Source organism: Peromyscus eremicus, chromosome 5 (genome assembly GCF_949786415.1).
Source record: "Peromyscus eremicus chromosome 5, PerEre_H2_v1, whole genome shotgun sequence".
In the NCBI taxonomy this organism is placed as follows: Eukaryota; Metazoa; Chordata; class Mammalia; order Rodentia; family Cricetidae; genus Peromyscus; species Peromyscus eremicus.
Window position 1 is genome coordinate 116,295,979 of NC_081420.1, and position 12,928 is coordinate 116,308,906.

At 38.6% G+C, this 12,928-nt stretch overlaps 1 pseudogene; it reads right to left on the minus strand.

The window, feature by feature from the left end:
• Positions 1–12,062: 12,062 nt before the first annotated feature.
• LOC131910753 (large ribosomal subunit protein eL39-like) lies at positions 12,063–12,232 on the minus strand (annotated as a pseudogene).
• Between the last annotated feature and the right edge of the window lie 696 nt (positions 12,233–12,928).

A 12,928-nucleotide genomic window follows, 5' to 3' on the forward strand; every position in this document is an offset into this window, starting at 1 on the left:
TAGTTACTCCAACAAGCTTTGTGTCATTATTGTCCTAACTATCTTGCAGGCAGAACACCATTGTAGATCAAAGGGTTTGTGGCTGGTTTCGTTTCTATGTTCTTCTTTTGGTAGTGTGCAGGGGGCCTTCCCATAACAAAGTCTCCATGTCGGCAGCAGCTTGATATCTCCGTGTTCAATGAGTAGTGTAGGTGTTGTCTTCAGCAATGGGGCCTTGTCATCAATTTGTGGAGAGCAACCTATAGTTTTGGCAACAGCCTGGGCGGTTTGGGGATTCCCATAGGACCCCTTTGGACAACAACTCAATTAGATGTAACTTAATCCCAGTACTGGAAGCTTCATTTGAGGACAAGAGATAGCAAGTTGGGACTGTTTTTCCCCATTTACTTGACAATTTCATTTAGATAGCCTTCTTATATGTACGTATTTTAGGAAGCTTCTGATGTATTAGATTTCCATGATAATCTCTGAGTGGCCCTTAATTTTAGCTATCTTTCCCTGTATTCCTTCCCTTGTCTCTCTCTTCCCTCCCCCTAAGCTACAGCTGGGTCCTCTGCACTGCTCTATGGGCTGGTTTTGCCTGCTTCTGGGTTCATGAGAGACAAGTCTAAAGCTTGTGGCCTGGTAGGAGATTTGTGACAGGGAACTACATTCAAACTTCCTAGCTATGAAATGCCAATACCTGTGTTATGGCAATTCATTTCCTGTTTACTCAGGTAATATTACATCCTTCTGGGGTTCTCTAAGGAACTTAAAGACTAAATAATTAGAGTTATGGTTTTCCTTAGTTATGATAAAAAGTAAATTAGGTATATGACTTTGGAGTCATGAGGATGGGATGGATGGTGAAACGTTTTCTCTGAATTTGCTAAATACAAATGGACTGAATATTGTAAAATAATTCTTACTTTTTGTTATGTATAGTTTTACTATGTTAAAGTTAAAACCTTTTCTTTTTGTTTAGATAAAAATGGGGAAATGTTGTGGAATATTAATTTAAGATGTGTTACATTTGTTTATGCTGTAGAACATTTTTTTAATGATGCAAAGATGTTGCATTCTTTTATGTTAAATTTGTTTAACTCTGTGAAGCTGTGTTACTTTGCCTGTCTAAAACACCTAATTGGTCTAATAAAGAGCTGAACAGCCGAGAGTAAGGCAGGAGAAAGGATAGGTGGGGCTGGCAGGCAGAAAGAATAAATAGAAAGAGAAAAGGAGAGAAAAAAGATCAAGGAACAAGAAAAGGAAGAGAGTAGAAAACAATGGGCCAGCCACCCAGCTACACAGCCAGCCATGGAGTAAGAAGTAAAGAAAGGGATACAGAAATAGAAAAAGGTAAAAGCCCAGAGGCAAAAGATAAACAGAATAATTTAAGTTAAGAAAAGTTGGCAAGAAACAAGCCGTGCAAAGGCTGGGCATTAATAAAAGATAAGCCTATGTGTTATTTATTTGGGAGCTGTGTGACAGCCCCCCCCATACACACAAAAAACCCAAAAGAGTTAACAACAAACAACAACAGACATCTGTTGAGTAGATTAAGTAATAGGCCAAAGAGTCTGTATAACCCTGACATAGAATGCTGAAGATATATCACAGCCCTTTCAACTGAGCGGACTGCAACTGAGCAGGCTCATCTTTGCTAAAAAAGGACTGAAGAAAAAGTCCTTGCCAGAAACAACAGCTAACTATGTGATGGCAATTTTTTCAGGATTCAATAGAATTAGAGTCACTACCTGTAAAGATGTGTTGTAACTCACAACATACTGCAAGATGTAGTTATCTTCTGCACTTGACAAACACAGTAAGTTGAATGGGAATAAAGCAAGGATCTCTATGTCTGTATATTTCAAGCCTCTGATATTGGCAATGATCTTTAAACCCTTCCAGAAAGCTATATTGCCTTTAGTTTACTATCTAAAAAAGTGGAATTATTTTTAGTGACTGACACTTGGCCTGACATATACAGCTGATACTGTCTAGGTTAGGGAATCAATGATGGAAATTGACCTATTGTTGAGTATGGTATTCTATCCATACATCCATAACTGGGGAATGACTACAGCATAGGTTTGGGGATCTCATGGACCAACTGTGATATAAAGACAAACCAAAGCACTTACCTGACCCTCAAAGGCCTTTGCTCTGACCGTTGGACTACAATGTTGCGATGTGTTTCAGGAATCTTATCTAATTCAAAGCCAGTGATTGATAGTTCTCAAAAAGTTTGGGCTATTTCCTCCTCTAAAATTCACATTCCTCCTGATTTTTACCTTTTTGGTTAAAAACTGGAAAAGAACATTCACTGTGTTAAGTTTTGGCTCCAAGCAGGATCCTTCCACAGGTATGTCCTGACTTCTACTTCATTTAAGGTCTCTAAGTGAATCCTGGAGAGGTTCCAAGGTAACAGCAGTCCCAAGGAACTTATAGGAAAGCCCAATGAAGTAGCTCCTCTTTGCTATTTTCTTTTCTCTCCTTCCCTTTCCTTCTCTCCCTTCTCTTCCCTTCTTTCCTACCTCTCTCCTCTCCTTTATTCTGGAAAGAACATTGACAATCTAGGTTGCTTACTGAAAAATTGGTACCTTTACCACAAGTCATATTTATATCTTGTCCAGCAGCTGAGTGACTTTAGGAGATCAATCAGTATGAACCAGAAGACCTGAAAACCTCTCTGATCCCAAGCCTGATGAGCCATAAGACCATCGAGGACCCACATGATCTGTAGCAGCCTGGAACCCTGCAGACATTTAGGGTCCAGTGGCCATTCTGGCCTCCCAAGCCCCATGCATATTTCCCTTGCAGAAAATCCTAGATTAAATCTACACAGATAATTAAAGACAAACAATTCTGTTTTAAGTGAGTTGACACAGTAAAGAAAAAATACATGTCAATAGGAGTGTCCATTGATACACATGTATGGTAATATTTTTTTAAAAATTCCCTTTTACTGCTGTGTTTTGAATTTGATTCACTTAGACTGTCAAGTTTGGGTTACTACTTTGTTAGTGCCACATTAAGTGAATTCTGGTATAATTCTTTCATTTTCCTGCTTGCTTTTTGGTTAGGGAAATTGTATAGTTGCAGATAAAACAAAGTAGAGTTAAAGATTTTCTTTGCCAGTAAATGTTTCCCATATTAATATATAGTCTCAATATTTTTAATATTCTCATAAATCTACATCATTCTCATTTTTTGCATATGTAGTTCAAAAATACATTTCGATGCTGACATAACCCACTGAGGAGAAAAATTCCTCAACTATGCAGTGCATATTTTAACAGCAGAGAGGAGATCTCTTGTCTCTTAAAGCATGGCTGATAAATTACCTTATGCTTTATTCAGTTCAAACCAAATTTCAACTTGTATGTAATATTTCAGTCAGCGTATTAGGAGATGTGGATGTCTGAAGCTGATATTAGGCTCAGTTTCTCTCTGCAGGAGCATGCTGGAAGGAAGAGTAGCTTTCTGGAATGTCTAGTGATAGTAGTTTAGTTTATACTGGAAGATAAAAAAATCAAGAAAAGAGGAATTATAGAAGAGATGAGAGTCAAATTTCCCCACCACGGTAACCTGGGTGTTGCCGCCATTTTTTCTTGGCTTGTAGTTATCTTAACCACCGTCCCTTGAGATGTAACTTCCCATTTAGTGAAGAACATTACTTTTCCCCTGTCAGATGGCAGCAAGAAGGAAGCCAAAGCCAAAGCCAAATCTCCCTCATGTCCTCACCAGCTCCTGAGAAGATGGCCGGAGAAAAGGAAAAAAGGAAGATGAGCAAGAGAGTGGACCATAGCTGTCAATCTTTCCTTATCAGACACATGCCCTTGTCACTGGGGAAACCGAGGTCTCATTTCAGAACCTTAGTCTCTTTAATGAAATAATTAAATAGTACACTAGGAAGGAATCTCAAGGACAATTTTATTAAAGTTTGAGAGAAAAGCAATAGGGCAGGCAGGTTGATGGAGACCTTTGAAGTTAGATATATATACATCAGAGAAACAGTGAAAAGGGACAGAATGTCAGAGGAAGAAAACATGCTTAGGCTTTTGGCCAGTATCTGAAGAGATAAAGAAGAGCAAAAAGAAAGACATGCTTAGAGCCAAGCCACTGATCAGAGTTCAGGAGACACTTGATGCCAGAGCAGGGAAGAAAAATGCACCAGGGACACGTGGTTAGAAATAGAAATAGAGACCACTTATAAAGAAAGAAAAGAAACTGAATGAGGTTGTGAACTGAGGAAAATGCCCCAAAAATGTTAGGCCAGGAGGCATACAGACGCTTACAGGACTCACCTCTTATATTTATAATTCCTAGGCTTTTCCTGGCTTCCTCTGAACACTGGCTTGAGCCTGCTCTCTTTGCTGTATGAAGCCCGGCCTGGGACAGTTTCCAGTCTTCTAACAAGCTTTAATCATAAAGTTTCTGTTGTACACAGTGAACATCCAACATAAAATTTTGTTCAGTTAAAAACATGGAGGTGATTTGCAAATATTGGAAAGTCCCACTTAGAATTCACATTTTTACACAGCTTCAGCTTTGAATTTCTAAGACATCAAAATAAGGAAAAGGCACAAATGACTACCTTGATGCTATATCCTAGAAGGAAGTCTAACTGGGATGTGGTTTATTGGTAGAGTGGTTGCCAAGTATACCTAGGCAACCCTAGGTATGACTCCTGAAGCAAGACCAAACTCACAAGAAACTATAGATGCTCCAAAGTGAATGGGTCTCGTTGCCCTTTTCTGCAGCCCTCTTGCTTACAGAATATGATCTGGACACAATTACACATTGAAAATAACTCTTTTTATTTCTCGACAACTGTGTTTCTCTAGTAAAGTAAGGACAATTTTTTTTTGCTCTCCAAGACTTTATAAATACAGATAAATACTAATTAATATGTGCTCATATCTATTTGTAGTCTACCTAAGTCCTTAAATGAAAATACTTTTAAAATACCATCTCCTTAATTCTTTCACATAAATAAATAAAATTGTGATTGGGGCTCACAGTGCTAAGGATTATTGCCCTCCATTCCCGTTCCTTCCTCCAATGCTTTCCATGCAACCCCTATTCCCTCTCAACCTCTAAGTCCCCTCTTTTTAAATTTCTATTGATTCTCTCTCTCTCTCTCTCTCTCTCTCTGTGTGTGTGTGTGTGTGTGTGTGTGTGTGTGTGTACATATAGATGCATAAATATTCAAACACAGCATGCTGAGTCCTTCAGTATTGCATGTAAGTGATTTAAATCTACTGTATGGCCCAACTGTACCACTCCTTAACATCAGTCCAATAGACTGTAATCCTATTCCACAGTTACTTTCTCAACCATTTAGGTACTTTCAGTGGAAGTTAAAAAATAGCTGAAGATGTGAATATGATAGCATTTTTCTTCTTATCTCTTTTATTCCAGTTACATCAGTAAAGCTGTATTTTTTCCAACAATTTTAAAATTGTCTTTGAAAACAAAATTACATTTGGGTCTTTATATATGACTTTGTGTAACTATATAACCACATCAGCTATGATAGACAATAATTTATTCAAAAGGTGAACCAACCCAAACTGGAAAAATTCAGTTATATCAATAACCTGACTTAATTGACTTTCATTGTATAGTGTATTTATGTATTCATGAATTATGCAGAGAAGATATTTTGGAAAATGGCCCAATGAGTAATAACAGACACTGTATTGAAAGAATTCCTCTAACTAATAAACATCCACTTGCTATACAGGAAGAGAAACAGAAAGAGAGAGAGAGACAGACAGACAGACAGACAGACAGAGTAAGAGATCCTTCAGTGATTATTGATTTCATATTCTGTGAATAAATGAGTAAAAATATCTGGCAACACAAATCTGTAAAAAAATAAGAACTCAGTAGCTGACTTGGTAGAGTGCAGACCTAGTGAGCCTTGGATTTGATACCAGCACCACACACATTGCACATGGTGGTGATATGTGTCAGTAAACCTAGCACTAATGAGCAGGAAATGCTTATGTTATCATTTAGAAAAGAGCAGTGCCCCCCCATACACACATATAAGAAAATCCAAGTACCTTCACTTACATAATCCTAACCACCCCTCCAGAAGATGGCAAGAGAGGAAAAGGAAAAGGGAAGGATCAGCAAGAAAATGGCCACTAAGATGGAGTTGGCAGGATCAGAAGTTCAAGGTTGATTTCCTGTGCAAGTGAGTGTGAGGCCAGACCACATTTCCTGTGGCACTGTCTCAAGAAAAGAAAAAAAGAGAAAGATGCAAAAGGCCTCTTCCTTGTTGTGAGACCAGTGAGGACTGTCTGTAGTTCTGTCCCATCATGCTTGGGCAGCTATCCTGCCTAACCTAAGAGGAGGGAAGAATATAACTACCGAGTCAGCTGGAACTGGGTGACATCTAAGGAAAGTCTGGAAAAAAAATAGATGGTATGAGCCATAACATCTCAGTCTTCTAGATTACTTCCCTTGAGAATTTTTTTCACTAAGTTCCTCCAAATGTTCACTCAAACTGCAAGCCTTTTAAAGAAATGATTACCTTGCTCACATTATGAATGTATGTGTGTATATCACACACACACACACACACACACACACACACACACACACACACACATATGTGTGTGTATATATATACCAGCCAACTTGTCTCTGCTTGGCATCACTGACACCTCATGGATTGATGAGCTCTGTGTCAACCAAATGCCTCATTATGTCCTTTTGTCCTCTGTGGGTTGCTAAATGTATCCATTCCAATGAATGCAAATCATTCCTTATATTTTTTTTAATAATTTAGAATCATTGGTTTGTAAATAAGCCATATCTTGGGTAAAATTAATAGATAATGTCTGCTGAAAAGCTGTGTAGCAACAGGGCTAATGGCCAAGAGCACCCCAAAATGGAGGTGGTGAAGAAGAGGTCCATGATGATGAGAGAAAAAAAGAGGAATACTTCCTTTATTCTTTAAGGTTAAAAAAAGTTTCTTTTTTACCAGGAAGCCTAATTTTATGCTCTAGATTCACAGAGATAAACAATTTTCCACGGTATTCAGAACCATACTCAGTCTATTTCATAGTAAATACCTGTGTTTTCTCATAGAAAAATAAGGTTCATTCTATCTGGACATGATGGCACTCCCAAATTCTGTAGTTCAGTGACCCCAAGAGAAGGAAGCCAGAATCTGTGGTCTGAGTTAGGTGTTTCCGTATTTTAGCAACTTCCTCCGTAAATGGGTGGCTTCTGCTTCTGCTGTTTCTGAACAGTACCTGAGTTTTTATGGATGTACTTCCTCAATGAGGGGATGTGTGGTGGGACGCGCGCTAATTCAGATTTTCTTTCCCACCACACCCCACTGAATTTAAGTTTTGTAAGAGCAGTAATGTTACTTTAGTCATTGCTGTGCACTCTCCAGTCAGGGAGGGTTCAGTACATAGTGGGTTATCAATAAACATGTACTAAATAACTGGTCAGAATGTAGGGTTATTAAGCCTGTCAAAAAGAAATTCACTCTTTTGTGAAATTGAAAAAAATAATTCAAATAGACTGCTAAGATCATATTTCTTTTAAGATAAAATTCCAGGAACTCTATTTCATTATATTGTTTAGCTTTTTTTTTTTCCAGCTAGTGTCTATAATGCTATTAAATTCAGTACATTAGAGGCCCCATTCATTCAACAGGTCTGCATTAACAACCTTAATGTAGCTCTTTGCTACATATAAGACATGAAAACCCACAAAAAGAAAAGGTTTCACTCCTTAGAGTATCCTGTGTTCTGAAGATACATGACAACCCAAAATTTTAGCAAAGCCTATTTTATATGAGAAATACTCATGTAAGTTGCTACCCAATCTAAGAAGGCTCATACTAATGGCTGTGGAGAATCCAGAGGACATGTCTTTGAGAAGATGATGATTAACGTACTTAGTGAAGGGCAAATATATTTTGATAAGAAATTGAAAAGAACACTCTAGGGCAGTGGGGACTGTGTGTTGAAAGCAGCACAGTCTGAAAAGTCACAGTAAAATTTGAAACCTAAAAGCAGTTCACTATGACCACAAAACGTTTAGATTTAATTACAAGTAGGGAGGGAGTCACTTTATGCTTCCATAAGCAAAGCCATTGCCTATCTTGAGTATTCATTCTGCTTGGTCATGACAGGGACTCTTTAAAATTCATAGTTCAATCCTTGTTAGTTGATTTCAGTGTCATTTTAATAAAATATAGACGGAAAAGATGTGATTTTCAGCTCTGCTCTGCTTTGTTTTTAATATGATATTGACCTGGTCACTTTTTTCTTTTTGTTGCAGGAATATAACATTTGAACATCTTTTGGAGATGTATCATAGTATTTCAATGGATGGATGGAATTTACAGTGTTCAAATGTATAGGCACTTTTATCTCTTCAGATGGTATTATTTTATGTATTGGGAATTTTTTATTCTTTTTGTTTGTTTTGTTGGAGTAGGATCTCAGTATGTATCCATGGCTGACCTGGAACTCTCACTCTGTAGACCAGGCTGGCCTCAAACTCACAGAGATCCACCTGCCTCTGCCTCCTCAGTGCTAGGATAAAAGGTGTGCACCATCTTGCCTGGATGTGTTAGGAACTTTATCCCCTACTCATTAAAAAACATGTCATAGGTTGTTTTAACCAAATGACCCCACAGGAGTCTAAAACGAACTCATTTTTATTTGTATTTGTGTCTTTTACTTAACTTCTTTCTACCTATTTTGCCTCCTGCCCCTACATGATTCCAGTTACCACTATTCCACTCTGTTCTTTTTCAGGATCATCTTTTCAGCTCCTGTAAATGAGTAAGAATGTGTGCTGCTTGTCCTTCTGTTTCTGCCTCATTTCTTTTGACATTGTGTTCTCTAGCTCCATTCACATTGCTGCTAATGGCAAGACTTCATTGTTTTAGTTGCTGAATTATATTCCATTATGGATATATGCCACATTTTCTTTATCTACTTATCTTTTGGAGGGCCTCTATGTTGATTCCATACCTTAGCTACTGTATCTACAGTGTACTTGTGCATTCTGTCTTCAACATTGTTTGAAATGGCCCTCATCAAGTATTGACTTTTCCTCACTAAATCATTTGACTTAATTGTATTGCAAAAATAACTTACTCTGTACTTCATAATTTGCTTTACAAATGGAATGTTTCTTTGCACAGGAATTCTTCTACTCTATCTTAACTCTCTGAGACAATTTGCCCATTCCTCCCAACATGTCTCAGCACCTCATTTTTCTCAGTTTGACTAATAACATCAATTTAAATGTCCATTGAAAATACATTATTGTTAGCTGGTTTTGAATTATGAAATTCTAAGTGTGTATTCTAAATTGAGCAGGATCAAGCAGGAAAGGTTGGGACACATGCAGAAAAGTTAAGTGAGATAGTGGAAAGAAGAGGGAGGGAGGAAGAAGAGGGAAAGAGAAAGAGCAGAGGATGGCTGGAGAAGAAACAAATGGTGACAACAGTAACAATCTGCTCCTTGCATGTGTCCTGGAGTAAAGGACATATGTGATTTCAAGAGGCAGAGGGAACCAAGGAGGGCCATGAATTTGAATCCTAGAGGTGAAAGACAGAGACTGTTAATGTTGGAAACAGTGGTCTGCACAACTCTTCTTTCCAAATGGAAACACTGAAAGAAAAATGCTACCAGAAAAACAGAAAACACAATCCATGAAATGAGTTATGCCTAGCAATTCCTTTCTCTTGCCTTTAATGTTGCTAAATAATATCTGTCTTTATATACTAGCTCTACAAAGAATTTTAAATTCTCCCACTAACTTCAATTTAATCATTCTTATTATAAGTAGTTATAGAAAAAATTCATACTTTTGTATACTTGTCTATTGTTTTTGTCTTTTAGCATTTGTGAAATTTCTAAAATCACAGAATTTAAATTGTTGGAAGATCCATTCATCTCTCCTGATACATGTATGCATAGCCTCCCAAACATCTCACGGGTTGTTTTACTTTTCTTTCAGAGCAGGAAGGAGTTAGAATGAAAGTTCCCACAGCCCAGGCAGTTAGACAGGTGCCTTTGTGCCAAGGACAGTTGCTGAGACACCTGGAAACCTTTTGTTTAATTAAGCACATTTTTCTCACAATGAGTAACACAGCAGAGACAGGCTTTTAAAATCTAAGAAAATGTAAGAAAATAATAAATAAAAAGAGAAACATCAAAGCTGGTCTTCTATCCACCCACCTAGGCAGAAAAGGAAAACAAACAAAGACAACTAATTAGTATTGGCCTTGTTGCTGCTGTAAGAAGCCAAAAACGAGACACCCACGAAAGGAATGACTCCTTATTCAGTGTATTTCCTTCACTTTTGCTTTTGGATGATGAGCAAATGAGACTCAAAGATTAAAAATAATGCTAACAATACCAGCATAAGCTGGGATGTAGCAGGAGGCTGCTCCAACTTGTCCTAAGTCCTTGTCCAAGCACACCTGCGTAACTGTAAAGCAAAAAAATTCAGAGAATTCTTCTAAAATTTTCCCAAGTAAGTATTTTATACTTTCTTTTGTTGAATGGTTTGACAAGATGGAGAAAAGTTTTTAGATACTCAAAACAAGGAACAAATATAACATCCAATTATGACCCAACACTGTATGTTGAGCACGCTATTTCAGAAACACAGACTAATGTATATGTTTTTTCAGTGTCAAAATTTATTGAACAACAGCAAATTCGCAAAGTATGCTGGTTTCATTGGTAGCAATTTGCCAGGTGATCCCACTTTCTTTGGTAGCCCTGTCTAAGAAAAATGCGGGCTCTTTTTATTGTCATCATGATTACTAATATTAACTCTCAGATTACACATTGCATGGTGAGGCTCTCCCTCGTGTGTGTGTGTGTGTGTGTGTGTGTGTGTGTGTGTGTGTGTGTGTGTGTGTAGAATGTTTACAAAGGTTTAAGAGGTCACACCAGAGTTCAAGAGGATTCAGAAGTCTTGAGAAGCTGGATAGAAGATAGAATGCAGAGTCTGTGGACTTGAGATAACCAACCAAACGGGGACATAACAAATTCAGAGCTGAACAGCCTTCTGGACTTCCAGTTGGGTGGTAGGGTCAGAGTTGAGCTATAGAGTTGAATCTCATTGTAGAGGTGGGATGGGAGAACCAGATCCAGATGAACAAAGGGCAGACAGATGGACAGCCGGTTCAGATGGGGGAACAGGAATATGGGAAATTTTAGTGTGTTGCTGTGGTGATATTTTATTTGTGCTCTAACACATAAAGCTTGCCTAGGGATCATAGGGAAAAGCCAACTACTATATTAAACACAGAGGTCAGGCAGTGGTAGCACATGCCTTTAATCCTAGCATTCAGGAGGCAGAGAGACATCCAGATTGAGTTCAAGGCCAACTGGGAACAAAGCCAGGTGTGGTGGTACATGCCTTTAATCCCAGCACTAGTTAACCATAGCAGTCTGGAGGTCTGTTCAGACAGACAGAAAGTGATAGAGCTGGGCAAAATGAGGAAGTGATGTAGCTGGGCGGAGAGGGGAAGTAAGATGGTAGGGCACAGAACGGTATATAAGGTGTGAACATACAGGAAGTTGCTCTCTCTTGGGCTGAGGATTTCTTAGCGGTAAGAACTTGTAGCTGGCTTGTTCTACTCCTCTGATCTCTCAGGTTTCACCCCAGTATCTGGCTCTGGATTTTTTATTAATAAGACCGTATAGCAATTTGTGTTACATGTTGTATCAGTATTCTGGGCCATGCTGAGCTAAAGTGCCAGGCTCTATCTTTAACACAAACGGCTGCCATATGATAGAGACCATCAAAAGCTCAGTGTCAGGTACTCACTGCTTTATGGGGTCCAGATGAGGGAGTTACATCCAGGTAAAGAACTTGTAGGAAACTGTTGAATAATCTTTGACATTTCTCTCAATCCCAATTTTTTTCTTTTTTTTTTTTTTGGAAGGTTCTACATTTTATTACTGGACAAACTACTCCCCCAACTTAAAATACGACCAAATCTTCAGGTTAAAATGCTGAACTCCACGTGGTAGGATTGCTTGATGACCCACAATTCAGTATAAACTGTCTTGCCATTGTGTGAATCCTTACAGACCCAGCTTTGTTCTCTTCCAGTGTCTTCTCTTGGAGTTGTACCTTATTTTGTTACCAGTTTTCATCTGAATCCACTGAGGAATAGGACGATTTTGTTTTGTTTCTTGGCCAGGAATCGCTTGATTCTGAAAGTCTTGTGAGAAGACATGGTGAGAAGCCAAGTCAGGAGCCCACCGCACGATGGAGGAGGAAAGGAGAAGAGCTCAATCCCAATTTTTTTTTAAGTGATCCTAGGCTAGGTGGCACTGGCCGGTCATTCTGGCTATGTAGGAGACTGAGGGAGGAAGACCAAAAGTTTGAGGCCAGCATAAACTACAGGGAGAGTTGAAGGCCAGCCTGCACAGCTTAAAAGAGATCCTATCTCAAAACAGTGAGTGCCGTAGGTATTCAGTGGTATGGAACTTGTCTAGCAAGCGCAGGGCCCTAGGGATAGAAATAAGTGATTCTACTTGCAATAGGGAAGTAATAATTATGGAAAATGTCAGTGCATATTTCTCCTGTAGAATAACAAGGACATGAACACTCCACTAGAGGAGGCGGGAAAAGAAAGAGGTCTTGCTGCTGATTAGAAGCTGTAGTCATGATCATTGTCAACAAGTAGAGACTATCTTACAGAACAGCTAGAGACATAGCTTAGTGGTAGAACACTTGATACCATGCACTAGATAAAAGGTTCAATCCCTAGAACCATTCTTTCACACACCCCTCCCAGCAATGAAATACAAACTCTTCAGAAAAAGAAATAGCACTTTGAATTTTTCCACCACCCCAGGTAATCTGGATTCAGCAGACTTCTTCCAGAAGGGATCAAGAGCCTACTATAAAATGGACTCACCCCAAATGT